Source organism: Rousettus aegyptiacus, unplaced genomic scaffold (assembly GCF_014176215.1).
Source record: "Rousettus aegyptiacus isolate mRouAeg1 unplaced genomic scaffold, mRouAeg1.p scaffold_m13_p_12, whole genome shotgun sequence".
Classification (NCBI taxonomy): Eukaryota; Metazoa; Chordata; class Mammalia; order Chiroptera; family Pteropodidae; genus Rousettus; species Rousettus aegyptiacus.
This window is the reverse complement of record NW_023416287.1, coordinates 69,965,602-69,990,007: the sequence shown is the minus strand read 5'-3', so window position 1 is coordinate 69,990,007 and position 24,406 is coordinate 69,965,602. Positions and strand designations below refer to the sequence as shown.

Sequence of the window (24,406 nt, the reverse complement as noted above, 5' to 3'; positions counted from 1 at the left end):
TATGTATATAGGTACTTATAATCATTTGCCAAATAACTATAAGGTATGCATTATGTATATTGTATATAAGTATATACAAATTTAATGTTGCCATACTCCTTTACTATTTGGATCTCTTAAATTAAAATTATTATGCTCAGTAGTTCCAGTCACTCAAAAATTTTTATATATTCTGTCTGATATAAAAATATATATACTTCTTTATCACATACCTGGGAGACATTAAGAAACAGGATGTATATCCTGTGTTTTAAAATATTTAACAAACGTTAATAGGAAGAACATAAGCTTAGGAAACAAGGATATTTTCCAAAGCAACATACAGACAATGATATAATAATTTAACATATATTTGATGTGTATATGTATTTGCCTTATACCTATGACATGATTACACAGCTGGCCTATAGAACTCAAAGAGAAATTCACATGATCATGTTATTCCAGCTCAATATTGACACCCATTATACATATTTATTACAGTGTAAGTACACATATGCATATATTAATTTATCTCTAAAATATTACTGAAGAAAATGATTTAAAAGACAACAGATTTAGGTTGGATTATTCAGATTAAAGAGAGGAATCATGCCAGTGTAATCTGACTACTGGAAAGACAAGGAAAGAGTGTTAATAGCAATGGAGGAGAATGGTCACATGGGTAGGGTAGACAAGAGAAGATGAAATGACTGAAGAAAAAGTGAAACGATAAACCTGACCAGAGCGGAAGAGCCATGTTAAAGAATGGTTTAAAAAGCATGATTATACATTTTGCTAATAATAAAAAAAAAAAATGACATTTGTGTCCAATTTTGTTTAAGATTACCTTAACCACTGAGACTTTGTTATCAAGTATAACCCCTTAGAATGCTTAGTGCTCTGTGATAATTTTCAACCCAAGGATTTGAGTTTCATAGCAGTGAGTTACCTATGAAAGTCTAATGGGAAACTAAAATATGCTCTTACCTGTAGGTACATATGGCCACTCAAACTCCCAGGAGCCTGCAACCTGCAATTCCAAGAGACTTCCACAGCATCTCTGCTCCCCTAATGACACGGGCAGCAGATTCTACCCCTATTTCACATTCAGCCAGTACAGCTCTGCACACAGAAAGGTAAGCAGGCAGTGCAGTCTTGATAAGCTTGCTTTTTGTACAAATAATTTGTCAGTCTGTTTTGGAAACTGGGATGTTACTAGTTCTGCAAAGCGCTTTTAGTGCTGTGAAAAGTGGTATACAAATAAAATGATTGATGTCCTGTCAATAGAAACTTCAGGAAGAGGATCAAACAGAGAGTTTCTTTTGAAGTAGGGATGGAGGTAGGGGGAAAGGTGTTAAATTTTACTTTTCTATCTATCATAAACTCCAAAGCAACATTAAAGCAAGAAAAGAACTTGGTATCTGAACAAGGCAGAACACGATTTCTTAGCAGTAGACACATCCCAGTGAAAACACAAAAGCTGGATTTGTAAAAGTCCATTCATGAGGATTTTATTGTAAATTTCTTCCATCACTGTGATGATGTTGGGTGAAACGTTTACATATCTTCAAGCATTTTTTCTTTTTACCTCCATTTTTCATAGGGTTTTAAACTGTCATTTTACTTAATCAGATTATTATTCCTAAGGACATGTGGCTGACAAAAATATTAAGATGATTTAACAAACTGTTGGATATAAAATTAGTATGTACAAAAAATTGCATTTCTGTAAAATAAGTATATTAAAATATATTTTAAAAATAAAATAATACATTATATAATCACCACAATTGAATCTTTAAAAAAAATACAGAATTTCCAAGATCCTTATGGAAAAAGATATAGATATTATTGGCCCACAATGAACAAGAGCTTCAAAACAATTCCAGTAAAAATCCCAATGGGCTTTATTTTTTTTTAAATAAGTTGATTCTAAAACATGTGTAGGGGAACAAAGTACAAGAATAAACAATATATTTTTTATATCAAGAATGGTCAAAACATTACCAAATATTAAGATTTATTGTGAAGTTATAGCCATTAATCTAGGCAAAATAAATTTTGCCAGGACAATCACTTGTTTATAAAAATTTTTTTGGTCTCTACCTCACTATTAACAGCAATCATTGCAGTAGGTTAATATTTAAATGTCAATGTCTAAATTATACAAAGTTATAAAATAATATAAAAGGATATCTTAAAGATCTTGGCATAAAAATAATTTCTTAAGACTTAATAAATGTAACCATAAAAGAAAGGATCAATAAATATGAATATATTAAAATTAACATTCCCATTTCTCCAAAAAGTGATTTAGAAAATAAAAAGACACATCACAAACTGAAGGAAGATATTTCATACACATATAACTAATTTTATTTAGATTAGTTATATGTATATAGACCTAGATTATATATAGAATATCTAAAAACTCCTATTAATTATTTTTAGGGAACATTTAGAGCAAAAGATTTTTTTTTTGAAACACATGTACTCACACACAGTGGGCAATCAATTGGCATTTCACAGAACAGGAAGGAGAGATGTCACATAATCATATGAAAAGCCCCTTAATTTGTTAGTAATCAGTACAGTGAAGTGTAAAATGTCTGTGAGGGAGTATTTCATGTCCAACACTGGTAGAAAATCACTCAGGCAAGAGTTGATGCTCTCTGGGGCAACTGATTTTTATATTCACTGGTGGGAGTGAATATTGATACAATCACTTTGGGAAATAATTTGGCATTTTTTCACTGAAAAACATGATTCTCACACCTTGAGACCCAGCCATGACATTCTTAGTCATGTATCCTAGAGATATCCTTATACATGTGCACTTGAGGATATGCTCAAAAATAGACATAGCAGCTCTACATATGCTAACAACAAAAATATTTGGTCCTTCCACAAAGAAAATGATAATTACATTGTCCTATATTCATATAATACAATTCTCAGAAACAATGAACATAAATAAACCAAAGATATGATATTGTCTTATCTTAGATAAAACTTCTATATCCACATCTACAACTATCGAAACTAGTATATAGATTTATCTATTTTTTAACATAAATTTTATATTTGGTGCATAATTTGAGTGTGTGTGTGTGTGTGTGTGTGTGTGTGTGTGTATTACCATGTAGTTTAGATATGGACTTCAAACTGAGATGCTTCCTTGTCCAAGTCTACAATGTTACAAAGTTAGGGCAGGACAAATCCTTGGCTGTTAGCTATTTGAACCTCAGCACACTGCAGGTATCTTTTCATAGCATCCTTGGCTTCTGGTCACTCTCACTCTAGTTTGTCCTGTGTATTTAAGACCTCATAGCGTGTGTGTGTGTGTGTGTGTGTGTGTGTGTGTGTGTGTGTATAATTTTAATTGCAAGATACCTCTGTTGCTAATAAGCAGGAACTACATCTTTGTAATGTTCATTGCTATTATCTTTATAAGTCCAATGTGTTTTCATGTTCTTACTACTAAATCTACTCCCTCTTTAAATCTTTCATGTATGTGAGGTTGGCTGCTTGACCCTCCATAATCTGAAGCACCTTTCTCCAATTCTGGATTCTCTCTAGTTGTCCTTCTGAAAGAGGATGCCCAAATCTAGTTCCAAAATTTCAGAAGACAGCAGCTCCCAGAACAATGGGAGGATTTGGCAGGATGTTTGATCCAGATGCTATAGATCATTCTCTCCCATTAATAATTATATGTTTATCCATTTATTTATCCAGTGATGAGGAATTAGGTATAAAATCCAAATATAACCCACACACTTATAATTTAGTGTATCTGTGAGCATGGCAGGATTTCGAGATGGAAGGTATTTTTATTGAATCAATCCAAAATTATAATTGCATTTTTATCAAAGAGGACATTTTATATTCTAGTTGATGAGTTTAAGTGCTGTTTGCTACAGCAGTCTACAGTGCAGATAATGTAAATAATGTTGTCTATCATAGAGGGTTACCAGACTCCGAGTCATAAATTTGTTTACAGGAGGTAATTTTAGGAATAAAACCTTTAATGGAGTGAGGAAAGCAGAATTGGGCTGAAAGAGTTAAACTCTGACGTAGTTTCAACAGAGCCCTTGACCAATCTCATGGAGAGTTGTGGAGCTGACATGGTTCTTCAGAGGTGTCTTGACTCAAAGTGAAAATGCAGGCCTTTGTATTCTGACATTAGACATGTGCTGACCCTCCAGGGTCTAAGCGGGATGGACTCCCATCATCACAGGGCAACTTCCAGAGGAGAGAATGCTGCAGGGAGCTGAGAAAATGAGAGCTGTGATCCTGAAGGAGGAACTGTCATACCATGGCATGTGTTTACAACACCATAATCATTCAATTCATTTAGAAAAATGCCTCGGTTTACAAAATCGAAACCCTAAGGATAATTAATCACAGTCAACTAGACTTTAAGCTGTGACGGTCAACAATTTCTTTACTTTCCTTCTGCCTTTTCTCTACAAAAGCCTCACCTCAAGCTTCGCTCAGTGGAGCAGCACTTCCAGTTTGGAGCTACCTGATTCAAATTGATTTTTGCTGAAAGAAACTTAAAAATTTTAATATGCCTCAGTGTATCTTTTAACAGTTTACATTGAAAAAGTATGTAACGTATTTATGTAATGAAGGTTTTGACATTTTACTTGGATTGTCTCAGCTACTTCTTATTGTTTTGAGAACTTTTCAGTAGCTTTTGAAATTTTTAAAAGGTTAAATATTTTTAGCTTTGTTGTCCTTACAGGAACCAGAAAGAGGGGAAACGACAACCACCAATGTTTATTTTGTTAAAAATTATTATAAAATGCCTCCAAATAAACACAGTGGTTATCTCTGGATGCAGGATAATAGATTATTTTTATTTTCCTCTTTGTGCTTTTTTGTATTCTATAATTATTTTCAATTTACATGCATTATTTTTACATTAAGAAAAATCAGTACAATTTATTACTTTTAATGTAGAAAAGTGCTAAGCATAATACCCTGTAGCAATATATACTTACTTCATTGATTTGTAGAAATCTACATTATAGGAATTAACTTATTTGCCTGATGGGAATGTGTTTTTTGTCCAGTTATGCACTCTATGATTCCAAAGAAATTTAAGTAGCATAGTGTTATCATTTCATTATGTTTAAGTATTACCCAAATACAATGCATTATGAGAATAGACTATGTTTATACTGATATAAGAAATAACCACCAAATTTCAACGGCTCAATACTTCTCTTTCACACACATATTGTGTGTGTGTGTGTGCGTGTATGTTTTCTTTCAGGGCAAAGATAGCTCTGTTCCATAGTACCCACTGATAGAGAAGACAGTAACTAGAGAACCAAAGAGAGTATTTTCAGCCAAAAAGTGAAATCATTTTTGCTCGCTTTTAATAAACGAGAACAGTCTACAAACCTCAGCTTGCGGCAGGAAAAAAAAGTGGGGGGAAGAGAGAGAGAGAAATTTAGCATTTTTAGGATTAGGAAAGAAAGACGAGTGAACTGGTGAACAGTGGTAATGGAAATGAAATAAAGTGTTTTTCTTTTTTCCTGGATCAAAAAAGAATTCCAAAGCTGGATGCCATATTGGAAAAATCATTGTTCTGTACTTTTAATCTTGAGTCTTTGTTTCCCCCTCAAATTAAAAGGAAAAAGGGAACATTCCTTTGATTCCTTTGACATCTATCAAACACAGAGGATTAGAGGAGGGCAAATGAGAGATAATGTGCATAAAGTACTTTGACTAGCTCAGTAGGAAGGAGCTATACATTCAAGGTACCTTTTAAAAATATGCTGATGAAACAAGCCCTAGAAAGATAGAGCAAAAGAGAAAAGGCACAATTGTCACACACACAACCTTAGCCCATTAATTTTCCAAAAACCAAAAAGAACAAGACTTTCTAATATTGCCATCTGGTGGTAATCCATTTCCAGAGGGTGGTTGAATTCCAAGACTTCAGCGCCTATGGCCAGTCCCACTAGATCAATTCCAAAGTGACAGACTCTACCTCTGGCAGAATTTTTAGGACACAGACAAGGACATTGTCTACCTCAATAACTTTTGAAAGTCCTCACCATGATCTTCTTTATCTAATCAGTGTCTACTCTGCTGTTGACTGGCTAGATTTGCATATGAAATACACCATACCAATAGGGAAATCCTCTCCTTGTGTTTATGGAAAATGAGCTGTTGGAGAATAAAAACTCACCCGTAATCTGACCAGGTGAGACTTTACCTATGGAGTAGAAATGCTAATCTGCCAGTTTGTGACTATATAAATAAATCTATTTATAGAGAATTTCTATAAGATGAGGACAATTACACCAACAAAAAAACCGTGAACAGGGGAAGGTATGCATGTTTCACCCAAATGTTCACGTGACCTTAGGAAAGTCTCCTTCCCTTATATTGTATTATTGTCTCCCTTCCTATTTTCTAAAATAGAAGAGATGACATTGACTTTGTTTGGAAAATTCTATACTTTCTTTAAGACCCATTTTACAAATCTGTAATTGAAAGGATTCTACCAGATAAGTGTTAATGTCCTCCAGTGATCTAACATTCTTCCTTACATCATCACAAGGAGAGAAGCCCAGTCAATATGACAAAATCAAACAAGAATTTTGGTTACTTTTGTGGTAGCCTGCCAGATTTATGCTTCAGGATAGGTTACTTACTGGTTTTGAATGTGATGACACAACCCATCCTAAATTATGTGGTCACACTACCAAGAAATTTGTCTTTCATCGTTGTGATTCTCTGAAACAACAATTTTCTCTAAAAAGCAGCTTCTTGAGACTACTTAAGTGAGTTGGGGAGTAAAAAAACTTGCTCTGCTTTCTAGGTTCTTTTGGCTAGTCTAATAATTAAAATAACATAAGATGGATAAACAGGAGAAAAAACTAATTTAATTTTGTACATACTGGAGCCTCCCATAGACATGAAAGAGTCAAAGACAATCAGGCAAGTGAGGCTTATATGTCTTTCTCAGCTAAAGGGGGGTGGGGGTCTGGGTTATAGAAGGAAAGAGGACAATTAACAGGAAGATGAGAAGAGCAAATATTTGTCAGCCCCACAGAGACAATGGGACTCCCAGAGAACTTTTATCTCCAGGCCCTCCTAGTCTCTTCCATCCTAGCACACTCAGCCCATATTCTTTGTAGTTATGTCTGATAATGGCTCTCTTCTGCTATAGGATGTCTGGTCTAATTTTTTTTTTTTTTTAGGCAATAGAGGGGGAGGTAAAAAAAAAAAAAAAAAGAAAAACTTTCTGAGCCTTCTGTTTGTCAAAAATGATCAGCCTTAAATGATCTTTATGCCAAAAAGACATAGTATTTTGGGGTGGCAAATTCTCCTCCCATATAAATGCTATTTAGCTTTCAGGCTAAATACTAACATAACTTGGGCAGAGACATCTCCATACATGCTACAAAACACAGCAAAACCTTCTGAACAGGGTTTATATAAAGATTAAAGAAAGCAAAACAAGATGATTTTTTTCCCTTTCATAACCTCTTCCTCTTTGAAATTTTTTGTTGGTTAGTCCAAGGAGTGAGAGTGCATTGCTAAGAGACCAGAGCAATAAGATTTGTCATGTGATATCCTTCCCCATATTTTTCTTTTTAACTCTTTTATCATATTATAATAACTCACTGTGATTAGTTGCATCTCTCCCTCTTGTCAATATCAATCAGCTGACTGTCATGGTTATGTAGAGTGAGTTACTCTATTTAATAACACTCTCTTGGCATTCAAAAGAGTCATGGAGAATTATCTAAACCCCACCAAAGTGAACATTCCCAGAGTACTCCCTAACTCTGATTGAAGCTACCTTTGACAGATCACATTGGATCCTTAGAATAAATTAGTCGATTAAGATGAAGACTCACTCTCTCACACATATCACCACAAATATATTTCTTTTTACTCAGTCACAATAATTCTTTATTTCTTTTACTAACTCATAATTAACTTTTTTTTTCCACTTACTGTCTAAAGAGGGAGAGACAAGCTATTACATCATAAATTGCTAACTCTTTAATGATTAGCTTGTTATTTGGTTGTTAGTTAAAAATAAAGCTTCTATTCTTTTCTGAGTCTGAGATTTTTCCGGAAAGCAGATCCCAAGGTGACAGTGGTGGTACTGGCTCATGACAAAACAGTTCTGCTCATATTCTCTTTCTTCTTTTTTCTCCTTCAAGAAAGAAAGTGTTGTATTACTTAACTCCTAAGACTTGAGAGAAGGAACTACATGATGACAAAAACAAAATATTAAAAGTCAAACCCCATACAGCATTCCGGAGAAAGCTAAAGCACGAACCTTAAAATCAATAGGTCCTTATCTTTCTTGAAGATAAAGTACTTAGTTTTGTTTTTAGCCCCAGTTTTTCTAACACTGTTTTCTAAAACAAAATACTCATATTCTCATTCTCTCTTAATTATATATATTTTAGTTTTCTTAAATTGAATAGATGGGTGTAATTTTGCTTTAAACCTTCTATTTTCTCATCTGAAAAATATAAAAGACTTCCCTAGATTGTGAGTAATGAAGGACTGAGTCCTGCTGTTGTAGAGCAGGTAACCACCCTGAATATTTCATCGAAAAGATAGTTTATTTGTATCCTGTATAAAGCAAGATAGCTCTCTATCTAAATGTATATTAATTTTAAGTTACTCTGTTTTATAATGTGTTTTCTAAATTATAGTTAGTTTAGGCATAAGGAAACTCTGGCTCCCTCCCCTGATACCATTCCATTGGCAGTTTGCTGTTGCGTATTTTCACAATTAAGCAGCAACGTTTTCTCAGCACCACGTGACCTGCAATCTTTCCCAAAGGATGGGAATGCGTAGACTGTATACTCGAGAAAGCATTGCCTTCCTCAGGCACAAGTGTGTAAAAAAAATTAAAATAAAAACTATCAGTGACCCTGCACTTGCTCCAGACAGTGGGAACAGATCCTTCTCCTATCAGTGATGTGGTAAACAGCACACCCTTTACCCATTTCTCCTTCCTCTTCTGTGTAATGTTTTTGTAGAGCTGCTGACTGGTCCCGCCTCACACAGGTTAAGCAATCACTTAGAACCACTTTGATGTGCAGTTGGGAACAATGAACTTTCTTTTCTCAGAAATCTTATCCTTAAATATTCCTCTAGTTTTTGCTTTTTTTCCTTTCCATTTTCAAAAAAAAAGTACAGATGATAGTAGAATGAGTTTTAAAATAGTAGCAGTTTAGTATAAAATGTTTTATAAAATGACAGGAAATCCAAGAAATTTAGAACTCGAAAGAACTTCAGAAATCATAATATCCTATAAATTTTAGGACTGAATTCTGTGGGATACTCAGGGAGCACAGCTAAGAATGAGAAGGACTCTGGACATCACAGGCTCCCCATCCCTGCCCCAACTAGCAGGGTTCTACTTCTCTGTCTGCTCAATACTTGAAGGTCTGGGAAAGAAAATTGCTTCAAAAAGAAAAATATTCCATTAGCAAAAGAATAAGCTGTGTATGTGTATGTATGTATGTATGCATGTATGTATTTATATGTATAAGCCTATATATATAATATATGTAATAAATATATAAGCACATATATATACACACATATATATGAATGTGTGTGTATATATATGCTTATATGTTTTTATATATTTTATAAATGCTTACATATATGCTTTCAAACCACTGATTTAACAAATCTGTTCACTTCAAAATTGAAGAAACAATGTCACGAAATTGTCTAAATAAACCCATAAGAGCCAAGACTAGAAATCTGCCCTCCCGATTCCCAATTCTGTTTTTTATTTCCCTATATGACACTTCCTTTTTTTCCATAGGACACAGCTTTTTTGTCACTTGGCACTAAGCCAGGCAGGACTGGGCTGATGGGGCAACCAGTTCTAAGACAGGGCAGGTGGTATAGGAAATAGTATGATAATGAGAAGGAATGAGGATCCTATAATCTTTCATGACTGAAAGACTGTATAAGTGTGACACAATGACCATTTGACAGACAGAATCAGATGTTTGTTTCACTTAGTTGAGAGGTGGCTGTGGGAGAAGTGAATTATCCTTCTGTAGGTGAGAAATACAGCACATTTGAACAGGCTTTCTTCTTAGATAATGCTGTTTGTTGCCAGGGAGCAAGCGTAGAGAGTGGCCAAAGGGGACCAAGCCCCTCAGCAAGTGGGCAGGTGAAGATGGGGATTCCTAATTTTTGTCTAGGCTCTTTGACTTTACCATGACCATTTTATCCTCCTCTATTTTAGTAAACACTTGTTAATTATGTCAGATTCTTTAACACATATAGATCTATCATATATTTTGGCCTATATTTTCGAATAATTTCAAAGCCATTCACTTGATGACCTATTTCCTGGAGAAGGGACACGTTACTTCATGTCCTCCTGGGCACCTTTCACAGTCTAGTCACCGCAGGGGGAAAAAAATGTGTGAGGCTATTTTATGGAATCAATTTTACTGTCAATAGAATTAAAGATGGAAAACTTAAACAAACAATTATGTGTTCCACTTGTCAAGAGGAGAGTACAGAATTCTCGTAGACAGATAGGCTTAATGGCCTTTTTGACAAAGCCAGTTAGATCTCAGAGGAAGCAGAGTTCATCTGTCTTCGCAGCTCAGGGAAGGGAGCCATGTCCCTTGCTCTCACAGCAGACTGCTCCCGTGTTTGCTCTCCCTGCTCTGGTGAACACTTTGGTTTGCAGCAGGCCCTATAACATTACCATGCATAACAATCTGTCACTATTATTCATGGCTTTTCTCCAGTCTCCATACTTTTGACATTGCCATTAAAGAGATTCAGTGTGCTTAGTAGCTCTTTAAAAAATAAATAATTGAAAGCTAAATTATATTAAACCGGGCCAATGCTGACCCCTTCACCTCAGTCCATTGCTATCTCCTTAAATGTATTCCTTCTTAAATCATATTGTAATTTGAAGATGCTGAAGTCTAAGTTTTTTGACTCAAATGCAGTTTCTTCTGATGCATAATTCATTTTCACTTTGTTACTGGTGCTGCACACACAATCGCTTTTTTGGCAGCTAAATGCAGGATGAAATCAACAATTCTTTAAAGGGTGAGGAATCGAAGTGGACATCTTGGCGGAAGAAATATTAACCATGTCACAATGTTTTGTACTCTGTCTGCTGAAATGGAGACAAAAACTTCCAACAACCCTCAAGTTACTGAAAGAGAATGGCATTTTGTGGCTGAAAATTATCTACCACTGATGTCATGCTGATGTTGCATTTAATTATTCTACATATCACAGAAGATGATGACTTTTGGATGTTTTCAAGTCTCACAATTATTTGATGAGCATTTTCTTAGAGTTTTGCGGTTGTTAAGAAAGAGAATGCTCCCTGGTTTGCCTGTCACTATTATATTCCCCAAGGGTTTAGAATTCCCAATGAAAACAAATGAGCTTGAAACAAAGAGAAACGAGGCTGGAATATCTCAGAATGATGAGGTTGTCAACATAGACAGGAATTTGTCTGTAAAATTAAGTAAATTTAAGCCTGTAAAAAAGGCAACTAAAATTAAGTTAGTTTTATGTTATGGAGCAAAGTGGCCTAACATCATGCAAACTCAAAGAAATGTCATTTTATTGGGCCTTTAAAGGAACATACTGTTTCCTCAAAATAAGTTGTGAAATTAAAAAGTTTGTTTCTGATGTCTTCGCACTCCTTTTTTTTCTTTCATTAAAACATTTTTAAATGCATTAACATGAAAATTTAATGCCGTTTAGGCTAATGAAATACCAGAAAACATTTTAAATACTTAATATTTTTTAAATAAGATAAATTTAACGAGGGGGCACCGATAAAAGGAACGTTCTACCCTACTGCCATATCTCTGCTCCCTGTGCTCTCTTCTATCTCACATGATATTCCTCCAGTAGCTCTGCCTTCAGCTTCTACCTGTTTTGTCAAGGTTTTTTTTTTTTTTTTTTTTTTTAGTTGGTAATTACCGGGTAAGGGCTTGGGATATTAACACTCCAGATACATGAGTATCTATTGGCTAGAATTTCAAAATGAATGACTATGAGGAAGAGTGTGTGTGTGTGTGTGTGTGTGTGTGTGTGTGTTTAGAGTGCAGGAGGGGAGAATATATAATATTCCTGAGATTTCTACTAATTAAGTTTGGTAACTTTTTTGGCCTGTTTAGTAGACTAGCACACTGTGTTGCTTTGGTTCTTTCTGAACACCTTGAAAGAAGACAATTGAAGACAAATTTTCAGAAATAAGGGGAAAACGACCTGAAAGGTTAACTGGTTAGAGGGATTGTTTGATCAGGGCTGATTAAAAGAAATAAATCTTTGTAACTTGATACAAAGACAATGAGTGACTAAGGCAGGGTACAGAGGGGTACATCATCCTTTCCCTTTCTCATGTATTCAGAGTGACAAATTTGGAATGGAAGAGATTTATGAGGTTCAAGGATGGCTTAGGGGTAAAATTTAATCAAAATATCTTTATTGAATCCCTGCAATGGACAAGCCCTGTGCTAGGCACCAAAGGAATACCAGAACACTGAAGGACAGCCTGAAGCACTAGTTGAATTCTTACAATGATAACAAATAACTCAAATTCCTTTTGAAAACACTGAATGTATAGTATCAGAAATCCGAAATGAGCTCTTCAAATTACTCACCACATATTGCAAGAATCAGAATCCTTCTTGAGTAACAGACAACCCCCCATTATTTTTATCATGCCCTTGATGTTCAGTAATATTAGTTTATCATTTTCCTGTTGGAGATGTTTCAACAAGCCAGGAAAATTGACTCTTCTGCTTGGGCATGTCAGAGGAGAGGGGTGTTTTCTGGTTTGTTTATTTAATCAACTAGGAAGGAAAATTGTTCTTAGCAGATCATTCTCTTTTTCTGAATTCGTTGGAAGACTGCAGAGGTTTCCCAGGTAGTGGACTAGTTATAGGCTTAGCTATTTCAACACCTTTGAAGGCAAAAAGTCTTTTAAACATCATACCCCACCCCCTCCCCTAGGCTTGACCTCTCTGGATATCAGTATAGATTTATGATACTTAGTAGCCAATAATTCTGTTACTAAGAAATGGAGGTTCTTGAAGTAAGTCCCAACAAGCAAATTATTAGAGATATTTTTGGCCTTTTCCTCACTTGTCTGGCATTTCTGCCCTCCTCTTCTCTTTTACTTTGTTACATTGTGTCTTCTCCAGCAAAGCTTTGTCCAAAAGATCTGTCTGCCATTATGACTAAGCCAAGTGACAGATAACATAGGTTATATGGTATTAATATCTTCCCCAAAATATGAATTTGCAAAAACAAAACAAAATCCTTCAAGATTCAAAATAGTAACTCAAAAAAGAGTGGAATGCCAAGGGTGTAAAAAGCATTTTGTAAGGTCATCTCATCACATGGCTTGTTAAGGGCACAGCCTTACTCAAACACTACTTGCTTATGAAGTCCAGCCTAATTCTAAGTCAACTCACGATGGCTTTATTCTCTAGGAAGGAAGTATAAACACATTCTATTTGATTTGACAGAAAATAACAGACACATAGAACTATTTAAATGTTTTGCGTAAGGCCAGGATTATACTGACTCTACTTGAAGTATAAGATAAAATTAACAGTTATTAAACAGAAAAGTTAGAAAGTGGTTGCATTTCCTTTTAAAAGCAATGTTCTAATAAAATTACCTATTCTAAGATCACTGATTTTATCTCCTTAGTTTTTAGCCACAATGTGTATCATCTCTCCTCAGTCTTCTTGAACTCTTTACACTTCTGTTCTTCCCTTTGGTCTGTGGTACAAGGATCAGTAAGTTTTTGAATAATCTAAGCTAGGATTTTTTAAAGCATTTTCAAAAGGTTGTGATAACAAGCAAACAAAAAAAAAATACAAAGAAGAATATACAAAAGGTAAACAACAAAGATCATATGTATCTTACAAAGCATAAAATATTTATTCTCTGGCCTCTTGTAGAAAAAGTTGTCAACCCTTGCCCTCTCATAAGTTGCAGCCTAGTAGAACTAGTAGTACTAGCAGTAGGACAGCTGCTAAGGATCAGTGTAGTAGGACTCACAATAAGTGTGGATAAGATTTCTGAAAGAGAAAGCGAGGGCCAAAGTCATGAAGGCTGGTAAATTGTTCTTTAAAAAACACAAACATTTAATCAAATTGCAAAGTTAGAAAAGGCCATAGAAACAAATACAGGAAGACTGATCCTCAAAGAGCATCATGAAACATGAAGACGCTACAAAACATATTTCAGATGTGTCATTAATGAACTACATTTGTGGTTCTAAAACAAATGCAAAATACCAAAAAATATGGGTTAGTGGCATTCAAAAGTCACACTAACCCAAACCTGTATTATAAGCACAAAACACCAGACCGAGAATATGAGCCAAATTTATTGCCAAAATGGGACAAGAGACCAAGAAACTCATGAGCAAGGGCTGTCAAACCAGATGGTGACTTTGAATATAAGCTCAAATGTTAAACATAGGCTCACCGATTGTATTTAAAAGAAACTCAAAAAGAAAAAAATAAGTCTCCTAATACCATCTTTTTTTCTTAGTTTTAAATAGCACCACTCCCAAATGTTATTCTCATTTGGAAGGTTTCCATTTATGTCTTGCCAGCACTTAAAATGCAACACTTCTAAAATTTAAATTATTACCTTCTTCGAAAAGTTCTCTTCAGTTCTAGACCTTTAGAGACAGAGTTGATTCTGTCCAGTACCACCACGACTTCTAGATGTGAATTGGTGAGTGTCCAACTTCCTTAAGAGTCCAGCGCAGCAGAGGAATCCATCACGCTGCTCAGCATTGCTTCAAGTAATTTCTAGATAAAAGTGGCACATGCCTATCTGTAACAACAGAAAAACAAAGAAAAGTGATCTAGTACAAGACACAGCAACCCCCCCCCCCCCGCCACCGCTACATAACTCTGCATAGAATCAACAAAATCAAAGCATATCAGGAAAAGAGAAAAAATGTATAAAATAAAATCTGTGTTAGTTAACTTTGGAAGCTATAATATTATAGACTAAATTAATATCCCATAAATATATGACAGGCTCCTCCATTACAGTGATGCTAGCTCTCATGGTCTGTTGAGTAATTGCCTAGATACTAAGATAACTCTGACATGGAGCTTTGAATAAGGCACTAGGTGGGTTGACGTGGGCTATAGAGATCCCATGAGCATCCAGGTCCCCAAAGGGAAGGGAGTCATATGAAAGGAATAAGAGCACATCATATGTGCCCATTAAAAAACCAATGTGAAACACCACTGCAATGGGCATTACACACTCAAGGAAGAGTTTTCCTGTAAAAATAATCCCTTCATGTAATTATGATATTAGAATCGATATTCTGCCATGGCTTCCATTCTGATTCTACCAGTCAGGATTGAAAATTCGTCTTGTTACTCTATGGATCATATGATCACACCTTCTTGTATCCAGATTTTTTTATATTTTGCTTAGTCATTCACTTTCATCACAACTTCAGGGGCTTTTACTTAAAAAAGAAAAAGAAAGAAGGAAAGGAAGGAAGGAAGGAAGGAAGGAAGGAAGGAAGGAAGGAAGGAAGGAAGGAAGGAAGGAAGGAAGGAAGGAAGGAAGGAAGAGACCCTGGGACCTCTTATATTAAAAACATTAAAAACATCCTTCTTCACCCTGTCGCACATTATGTGCGAAGAGCATTGTAACCTATTCGACACAATAAAATGTAGAATCGTGCACATCTTTCTACCTTAAAAAACAATGCAGTTTTTGTGTGCAGGCATGAGAGGGGGTTTAAGGTGTATGTACTTCACTCATTACTTGACTGTGAGAGGATCTCTTTTCTCACAAGATATGGAGTCCAAAATTATGCCTTTCAAAATATGTCCCTCTGTGTTATGCCTTTCCCCTTGCAGTAGCTATCTTTTATAAGTTTAAATATCTCCACACAAGTTATCAAACACAATATGCATGCTTCAGTAAGAATTTTATTTTTTTATTTTACTAGATTGCTTCCTCTCATTATTGGGAAAATCATACCAGCATGAGAATACTGTTTATCTGAAAGTGAAAGAACATAGGTCATAGAAAGGAATAAAAAAGGACATAGATTCTGAAGGGATGAGTTAAAATAAAGACAAATTTCAATGACATCATCATTTTAGAAGGGTTCATTCTGACCTCTTCAGTTTTGGTTGTATTCCTCTCACCTACCAGAGGTTAAAAGTAACTGGTTTTCTTTCCCTTTTAAAATAGTGTTCAGCAAACACCACACATGTGTGAAGTATGACAGGAGAAGAATGCTACAAGCTCTCAAAGGGGTGGTGGAAATTATAGGTAGCGAAAATGTAATTATCCAACTTGGAGTTTTTCCAGGCCGGATCCACCTGATCAGAGACATTAGAGCAAATGCATTACACTTTTAAAAAGTCTCCTGCCGGGCTCACTGAATGAGAGTAATATCATATTGCCCATGGTTCTGGTAAATAAAAAGCATCATTAACAATAACACAATGTGAAGAGCCTGCTGGAATGATATACTGTATTTAGCCAAGATGGTACATCACAATCACGAGCCTGGCTTCGGAAATGGGCAGACGCACTGGAGGGGCAAACAGTGATGATTAAAAAATGCAGTCGGAGCAGGAGCAAATTCTTTCCAGCTTCTCATAGAAACTTTCCTTTTTAAAAGCAACCTGACTCAGAAACTTATTCCACGTTAGAACAGGAGAGCCTATTGTAGTGAACATGTGAATAAGAGAGTTCTTTTTATTCTGCCACAGTGGCACATTCACCAAACCATTGGCAAATGCATTGATGGGTCACTGGCTGGGTGCAGGGTCAGCACAGCTGAGAATGAAAAGAGGACTCAACAATGATTGGAGAGCAGTGTATGTGCCATTCCCCATTTCTAGCAGGCTCATTTTGATAAAATTCAACAAATACTTTGAAACATCTTTAATATGTAGGTATTGCCTGTGGTATTAGGAGTTATGAAAGGAGAGTGGCATAGTCCCTCTCATCAAAATGATTACAATCTACTTGGTGGATGGCATATGGGAATTATAATATGAGAAGTATGTTAATTACAAAGTGTTCCATTCTCAAAATAAAATAAACATATAAAACAGTACTATGGGAATCCAGTGAGGAGACTTTGTGAATAGTGGATGGCATCAATAAAGACAACAGGGAGGAAGTGTTAATTAACATAGACTTTGAATTTAAATAAATTCAGGGCTGATAGCAGCTGGTAGCACAAATATGGCCCCCCAGTTGTTTATGGCCTGTGCCCCTTCTGATTGACAGCGTTGTAACTGGATAAACAGCTTAGATTTGCACATATAGAAAAGAAAGCAGGAATAGCATATGTAATATACATAGCATAAAGAGGAAGAATCAGATGTGGTATAGAGGGGTCTCTATTAATTAGTCATATTCATGTATCTTTATTACACAACTATATCTATCAAATCAGCTAAGTCTATGGCCATGCCGCGCTGAACAAGCCTGATCCCGTTTGATCTTGGAAGCTCAGCATGATCGGGCCTGGTTAATACTTGGATGGGAGACCACCTAGGAAGACCAGGTGCTATAGGCATAAAAAATAAAAATATAAGGGATTATAAACATACAAGGTCTTTTCAATCTGTGAGGTCAAACAAGGGTTCTCTCGCCTAAACAAACAAACAGACAAACAAACAAACCAGCTAATTAATGAAGTGCTCACTATGTGTACTCATTTCATCATTTATTTCAGTGCCTACTATTCTCATTCCCAGAGGAGCAAACAATATCATTGAGAGTTTGATTGTTCAGGAACCTTCAGGTAGAAAGGGAGTGTGGCAGGATTTGTTCTCATTTCTGCTGGGCTCAAAATCTTAGACTTTTTTCTACCCCCAGGCTACCCATATAGACCTGTCAAAAAGAGAAAGCAGTTTGGACAACAATATTGAAAGAGATGTGTGAATCATTCTCAGGTCACAAGTGGTATGCTTGAATGAGACTCAGCTAGAGTTTTGTATTGTAGAAAGTAAAAGTTGGAGAATAGTAAGTACCTTGGTAGCATCATTTGAGAAAACCAGAGCTGGCCTCTTGTTGCTAGATGTCTGTCCCCTCTATCACTGCAGAAATTGATATCAGTCATCAATCCTTTAGGTTTTTCATTTTCTTCATCAACTTTGCATTTAAAATGAAGTTTTCTCTAGGAAAAGTTAACACCAAAAGTAGATACACCTAATGGAAATGGGTCAAATCACTTTTCTCCCTGACCAGCATGATGCCGGGTAGCATGATAGCATTGATATTTCTAGATGTATGTGCTTTCTTGAATGGAAAACTGAGCAGCACACAAAAGGAAAAAGGGTAGAAAATAATCATTTTCTTCTTTAAAGAAGATGATAGTTGATCTTCTTTTTCTAGTATCTCCATATTCTTTTGAAGTGTAGAAATCCTAATCAATTCCAAGTATCCTGAGACATTTGTCAATCTACAAACAAGTCAGGGACATCTTCACATGTTTAATAAAGTTTAAAACTTTTTTCTTGAATGGATTTTCTCCTTGTCTTGAACCTTCTAAGTCAACTCTTTTTCAAAGTTCCATTTATACCCTCTACAATCTCAGAAGTCTACAAGATCCAGCAAGAATGATATCACAGCTGGTAACCTTTTTCTCATTATGACTTTCAGTTTCATCACTACTAAATTTTCATTGAGTTTTCTTGTCAATTAGCAAATGTTGTATGATGATGGTAGTTAAAATAGGGCTAAAAACAGCTCAGACAATATCAAAATTTTATTTTTATACATAAATGATCACAAATCATCATTTAATATATTTTTTCATATAACTCGGTATATTTCAATGTATTTGTTGTATAATGCCACTCTGTGTGTATGTGACATATTTTTTTTTTCTTTAGGTGATAACAATTGGTGTAAAAAGATTTAAATGTACTTAGAAAGACTACACATAAGGCATCAACTGGCAGAATTTTAGAACACTGCCATTAAAAATAACTATTATAGAAAAATTATTTTAAATGTGTAATTTTGAATCTATCACAGAACTGACAAGAAAATGAGCATTCCTCAGAGTTTGGGGAAAGAATGAGAAGCCAGAGTGAGAAGTGAGTAGTACAGTAGATTTTTTAAAGGGGATGATCAGTCATGCCCAAGAACTTACTTTGTGCAAGTACTTTTGCTTCCTGGCATGCTCATTAAATTAACAAGGTCTATGTGGAAAGGCACAAGATGCTAAATAAGACAATGTGAGAGCTATTAAGATTGGAAGAGTTATAATACATAAATGGTATACCCAAAGAAGTAATTTTAAAGACGACCTGAGAGATGAGATGAGATAGCTATGAAAGATATTAGGGGAGGTTTTCCTCACAAAGAGAACATCTCTTAAGGCACTGTGGTTGAAAAGGAATTGACTCCTTGGAGATTCTCAAAGAAGGTAAATAACACCTCTAAAATCAAAGAACATGGATAGGTAGAGGCTAGTCATACATGCATGAGTCAGCCCATGCATTTTAGGTTTCTAATAATTATTAGGAGTTTATATGTACAGTGTAGTCATTGATGGCTTTCCAGTAGGCAGGTGACATACATATATATTTTTTTTAATTTCAAAATTACAACTGTGCTGATTTCTTTCATGTAGGTTTTATCTATTATAATTTATCATATTAGAATTTAAACTTAAAAAAAAAACAAAGAACGAAATTAAAAATGTAAAAAATCAATTACATTTTAATATATTTTAATGAAAAGTAACTACATTTAAATAAACTAATTCTAGTGAGAAGATTGTCATTGTTATACATTTTTGCAAATCTGGTTAGTGGGTGATTAGAAGACAAGGAATTCTCATATGTGCTTCTACTTTCAGTCTGTTGCAACATCAGAAATCATGTAAATGTAACCTCTGGAGAATTCCACCATATACTCATGAGAGAAAAAAGAAACATGACATCTTCATTTTATGATGAAAGTAGTTTTGAACTTGCCGACCACCTTGAAGGCTCTTGGGGGTTCCCATGGCCACATACTGAGAACCACTATTGTAGATTAAGTACCCACAGTTTGGGCTGGAATGTAAAAGTCTCCACAATCTGTATTCTTCCAAATGTATCTTCTACCTGTCAAAATTTCCCTCCAAGACAAGCAGAACCCGAAGCTATTGCACCTGAAGAGAATATGGGGCTTAAAACAGGACTTATCCTTAGGCTACAAAACAGAGAGTTGAAGCTAATTTGAGTTACAGTGTTTGGAAGTGTAACAGAAATCAGCAGCCAGGTGACATCCTACAGAGGCATCGGTCTACACCCAACATCAGGTTGCCGACAATAAATAAGATGCCAGGGGTCTGGATGTCAGATGGGAGAGTTGGAGGCTGGTTATCTTCCTTATAATTTCTGGAAAAGAGGGTTAGAGAAACTTTCTAAGCTGATGAAGTAGAGCTGCAGGGTCTTTTGTAAATATTTGTAGCACATATATGATTAGCAGGAAAGATATTTTAAGCACAATTTTATGTTGAAGTAAATGTCCTTAAAAAAAAATTCAGTAAAATAATACTGAAAGAAGAAATAAAGACATAAATGAGCATAATGAAATAGATATGAAATAAACTTGTAATCTCACTAGCAAACACACATTATGAAATAGAATACCAGTTTCCACATTTCACTCATGATATCAACAAATCTCAAACACAGGAAAGTGCAGTTAGTGGAGAGGTGTTAGAAAATCACCACTTAGTAATTATCATAGACATAAGGATTCAGATAAAAATTGTCAACAAATGCAAACATTTGTTGAGAAATAGAATATTTAGACTCGAAGTATCTCCTCATAGAAGCACTTATTCAAAAAGAAAAGCATTAACTTAAAAGGAAATTGGCAGACACACCTTAACCAAATGATCAGTGTTTGTGTCACTAATAATGTGACAAACCAACATTCTGGAGTGATCATCTGAGAAAACACAGCATCACTTATGTTGTATATTCTTGCCAAGAATAAATAACCTGAGTCTGATTATGAAGAAACTTAAGTAAGAGACATTCCACAAACTAAATAGGCTATTTGTATTTTTCACACTATTTCATAAAAAAAAAAAAAATGGTTGCAAACTGTTCAAGATTAAAAGGCCTAGTGAGCAATGAATAAAGCATAAAGAATATTATTGGGACTTCGGGGAAAATTTGAATATGTGTTGTAGATTAGCTAATAGTTGCTGTCAGTATTTAAATTCCTTAATTTATTAACTGCACTATAGTTTTTTCCTGTTTGTAGGAAATATCTTTTGAAGAATTTAGGGTTAAATGGAATAATATATCCAAATTTCTCTGAAATATAGGAAAAGCAAATTAATACACATAAAAAGATAATAGAATAAATGTGGAAAAATGGTGAATCTGGATAAACATTATTCAATACTTCTTTGTACTATTCTTAAAACATAGCTATACATTTGAGAATATTTAAATAAGTTTGGGAAAAATTGCATGCACAAATTTCCACTGAAGTCTTATTACATAAATGCGTTGAAAGCCATGAACTTCCTGGCAAGTGCTACTTTATCTGGATTCCATGGATTTTGGTATGCGACACTTATATTCTGTCTAAATAACTGAAATTTTCCTTTGGATTTTGTCCGTTTAGAAGTGTTTTAATTACCTCTCCAGTGTATGGAGTTTTTATGGTTCTTGGTGTAGACCGTGAATGCTAGTCTCCTCTTCTTTCTTCTCTTTCCTCACCTCTCCCAACTTTCTTCTCCTTCTCCTTTTTCTTTTCCTCATTCTTCTCTACTATTTTTATGCTGATTTTTACCTTAATTTCTACTCTACTATTTTTATGCTGATTTTTACCTTAATTTCTAATATACTACATTTGATCACTTGATGAGGTCTGTATAATATCAATTAGAAATTATTGAGAGTTTTATGGTCATCTCGGATGAAATCAATTTATGTAAATGTTCCACGTGCATTAGAAGTATTTAAAAAGGGTGAAGGGTTAAAGAAGTACAAATTAGTAGTTGATAGATGGTCATGGGAATGGGGAGCATGACATAGGGAATACGGTTATCATTAATGAAAGGGCTAGGTGGAGGGAGGGAGCAATTGGGGGGATCATTTTATAAGCTATATAGATGACTAACCAATGTATTGTAGATTTGAAACTAATAAAAAATAAAATTTTTTAAAAATGTAAATGATAAATTGTATAGCTAGATAAACAATGACCAGATCATATATGAAAATAAAACTCTGATTTACAACTTGCAGCAACCTGTCCAAGAAACCAACCCCTTATGTACAGTAACTGACCCAAAAGCCAACCATTAGAATTGTAGGAATTCAGACTGCTATCTCTGGTAACAATCCAAGAAACCATGCAATAACTTCTGTAATATTTGGCCCCAAATAGCCAGGCTTTGATTAATAATTAATATTTTTCTAATTTTTGTTCTCACTTCCAACTTACTAACATGAGAGAGCCAAAAATACATTCTTAATCAATTGCATAGGATACCTGGCTTCTAGTTAGCCCATTTATAGCTTCCTCATGCCATCAGCCTTCAAACGGACATACCTGAAATCTTTTCTTAAGTTTTCCCACTCCTCTGCCTGAATTTGAGTCTCTGCCAAACCATAAGTGATGGTGGTTATTACTTTCCTGTTGCAAGCTCTGAATGAATAAATCCTTGCTTTACTCATTTAATTTGTCTTTACTTATTTCACAATAATTTTTTTAGGTCTTTATCTCTCTCTGCCTGTCTCTTTATTTGTCTCCGTCTCTCTGACTCTCTGGCCCGTGTGTGTGTGTGTGTGTGTGTGTGTGTGTGTGTGTGTGTGTGTGGTGAGCACGAATTTATAAAGCAACAGCAATAATAACATGTCTACTGGTGAGAAAAAGGGCCAATAAGATTACACTAACATAGTAACATTGGATTTTTGAAAATAAAAAAAAATTATAGTTTTTATTTTTATTTTTAAACTGCTTAATGAAATATTAGTCATCTCTGAGGAAGTCAGGAGGAGGGAAAGTTTAAGGCTGTATAAGACATAACTGTACCTACCTAACAGGAGATAAATTTAGTTGTAGAAATTTGTCATTAATTTAAATATATTAACTATTGCTAGTATATATTAAAAATGTAATCCAACGGGTTAATAACCTAGGCTCCAGAAAATCTGAATGACCTGTCATGAGATAAAATAGGATAAAATAGTTGGGATCAAATATAATGAAGTGAACTTGAACTGGCAAAGTGGTTAAAATGACACAAAAATGTATTCCATGGGTTGAGCTACTCACTTTTGGCGAGTGTAGTTGGGTAGGAGAGCTGCTTTAGAGAATACCATTCAGCAAAGTTTTTTGTTTTTTTTTTTAAATCCACATCAGTTTGTTAGCAAAACTAGCAATATAAATTTGAAAATCCCATTAGAATCCCCCTATCTCAAAGCTCAAGGCAGTACATCCCCTTTAGTGAATTTCTTGTTATTTGTTTATTCTGTTTTTAAATAACAATGCTAACAATAATCCTCCCACAGCCTCCAGCCCCCAAGGAGGACAAAGCTAAGGATTATTATGGAGAACATTTAAGCAAGTGTGGAGCTTGCTGCTCACAATCCCTCCAGGGAGACCCTTCTACCAAAATCTGGAAGTTAAAAATGTGAATATTAACTCTTTGATGTCCAAATCATTTGAGCAAAGCTTGTCAGGCCTTAGCTTCACATTTCTATGATCTTGCAGACAATGTCTTAATCTAAAGTTCATAACAAATACCCTTAAAAGAAATAAGGGGATCTTTGCAATACTCATTTTAACCACTCTGATTTGCAATACTCATTTTAACCACTCTGATTTGTATTTTTAAAGCATTGTCCTGGAAGAATGAACTTTCCTCTATCATTAAGGTCTTTTTGGCTGGTCTAATAACCAAATAGACATGAGACAGGTTAGCAAGAAAATATAGCCAAATTCAATACATACATATGTCTGGGAACCCCACATGTATGAAAGGGAGGTTCAGAGAAGAAAGGGTGATTGAGATATGTAGGACATCCTGAGCTAGGGATGAGGCAATGCATCTTGGGGGCTTCGAAAGGTCATCACAGGATATTAAGAACAGGTGTTTAGTAAATAGAAGTTCTCCTGCCCTATAGATGGGTCAAAAAGAGATTATCTCTGATAATCTCTTAATTTAGGCAAGGCCCCTAATTCAAATTCCTGTAGGTAGTTATATGGAGGCAGAGGGCAAAAGTTTCTTTTGAGCCTGAGGTTAAAATTGCCTTTAGTTTAAAGCAATCCATTTACCAAAGAAGCATACATCTTAGACTGCCTCATTCTAAACCCCAACAGCACCTCATTCTCAATAAATTTTCACTCCATAATATGTAGT

The 24,406-nt window shown here is 35.1% G+C and overlaps 1 long non-coding RNA gene and 1 pseudogene across 1 annotated transcript in view; both read left to right on the top strand.

Annotated features, from left to right (window-relative positions):
• Nucleotides 1-1,023: 1,023 nt before the first annotated feature.
• LOC107520883 overlaps nucleotides 1,024-24,406 on the top strand; it is a 353,828-nt gene continuing 330,445 nt past the window's right edge. Inside the window, exon 1 of the long non-coding RNA XR_001599455.2 lies at nucleotides 1,024-1,118. This is a non-coding gene — a long non-coding RNA (uncharacterized LOC107520883). The remainder of the gene's footprint in view (nucleotides 1,119-24,406) is intronic.
• Nucleotides 17,472-17,590, top strand: LOC118610558 (annotated as a pseudogene).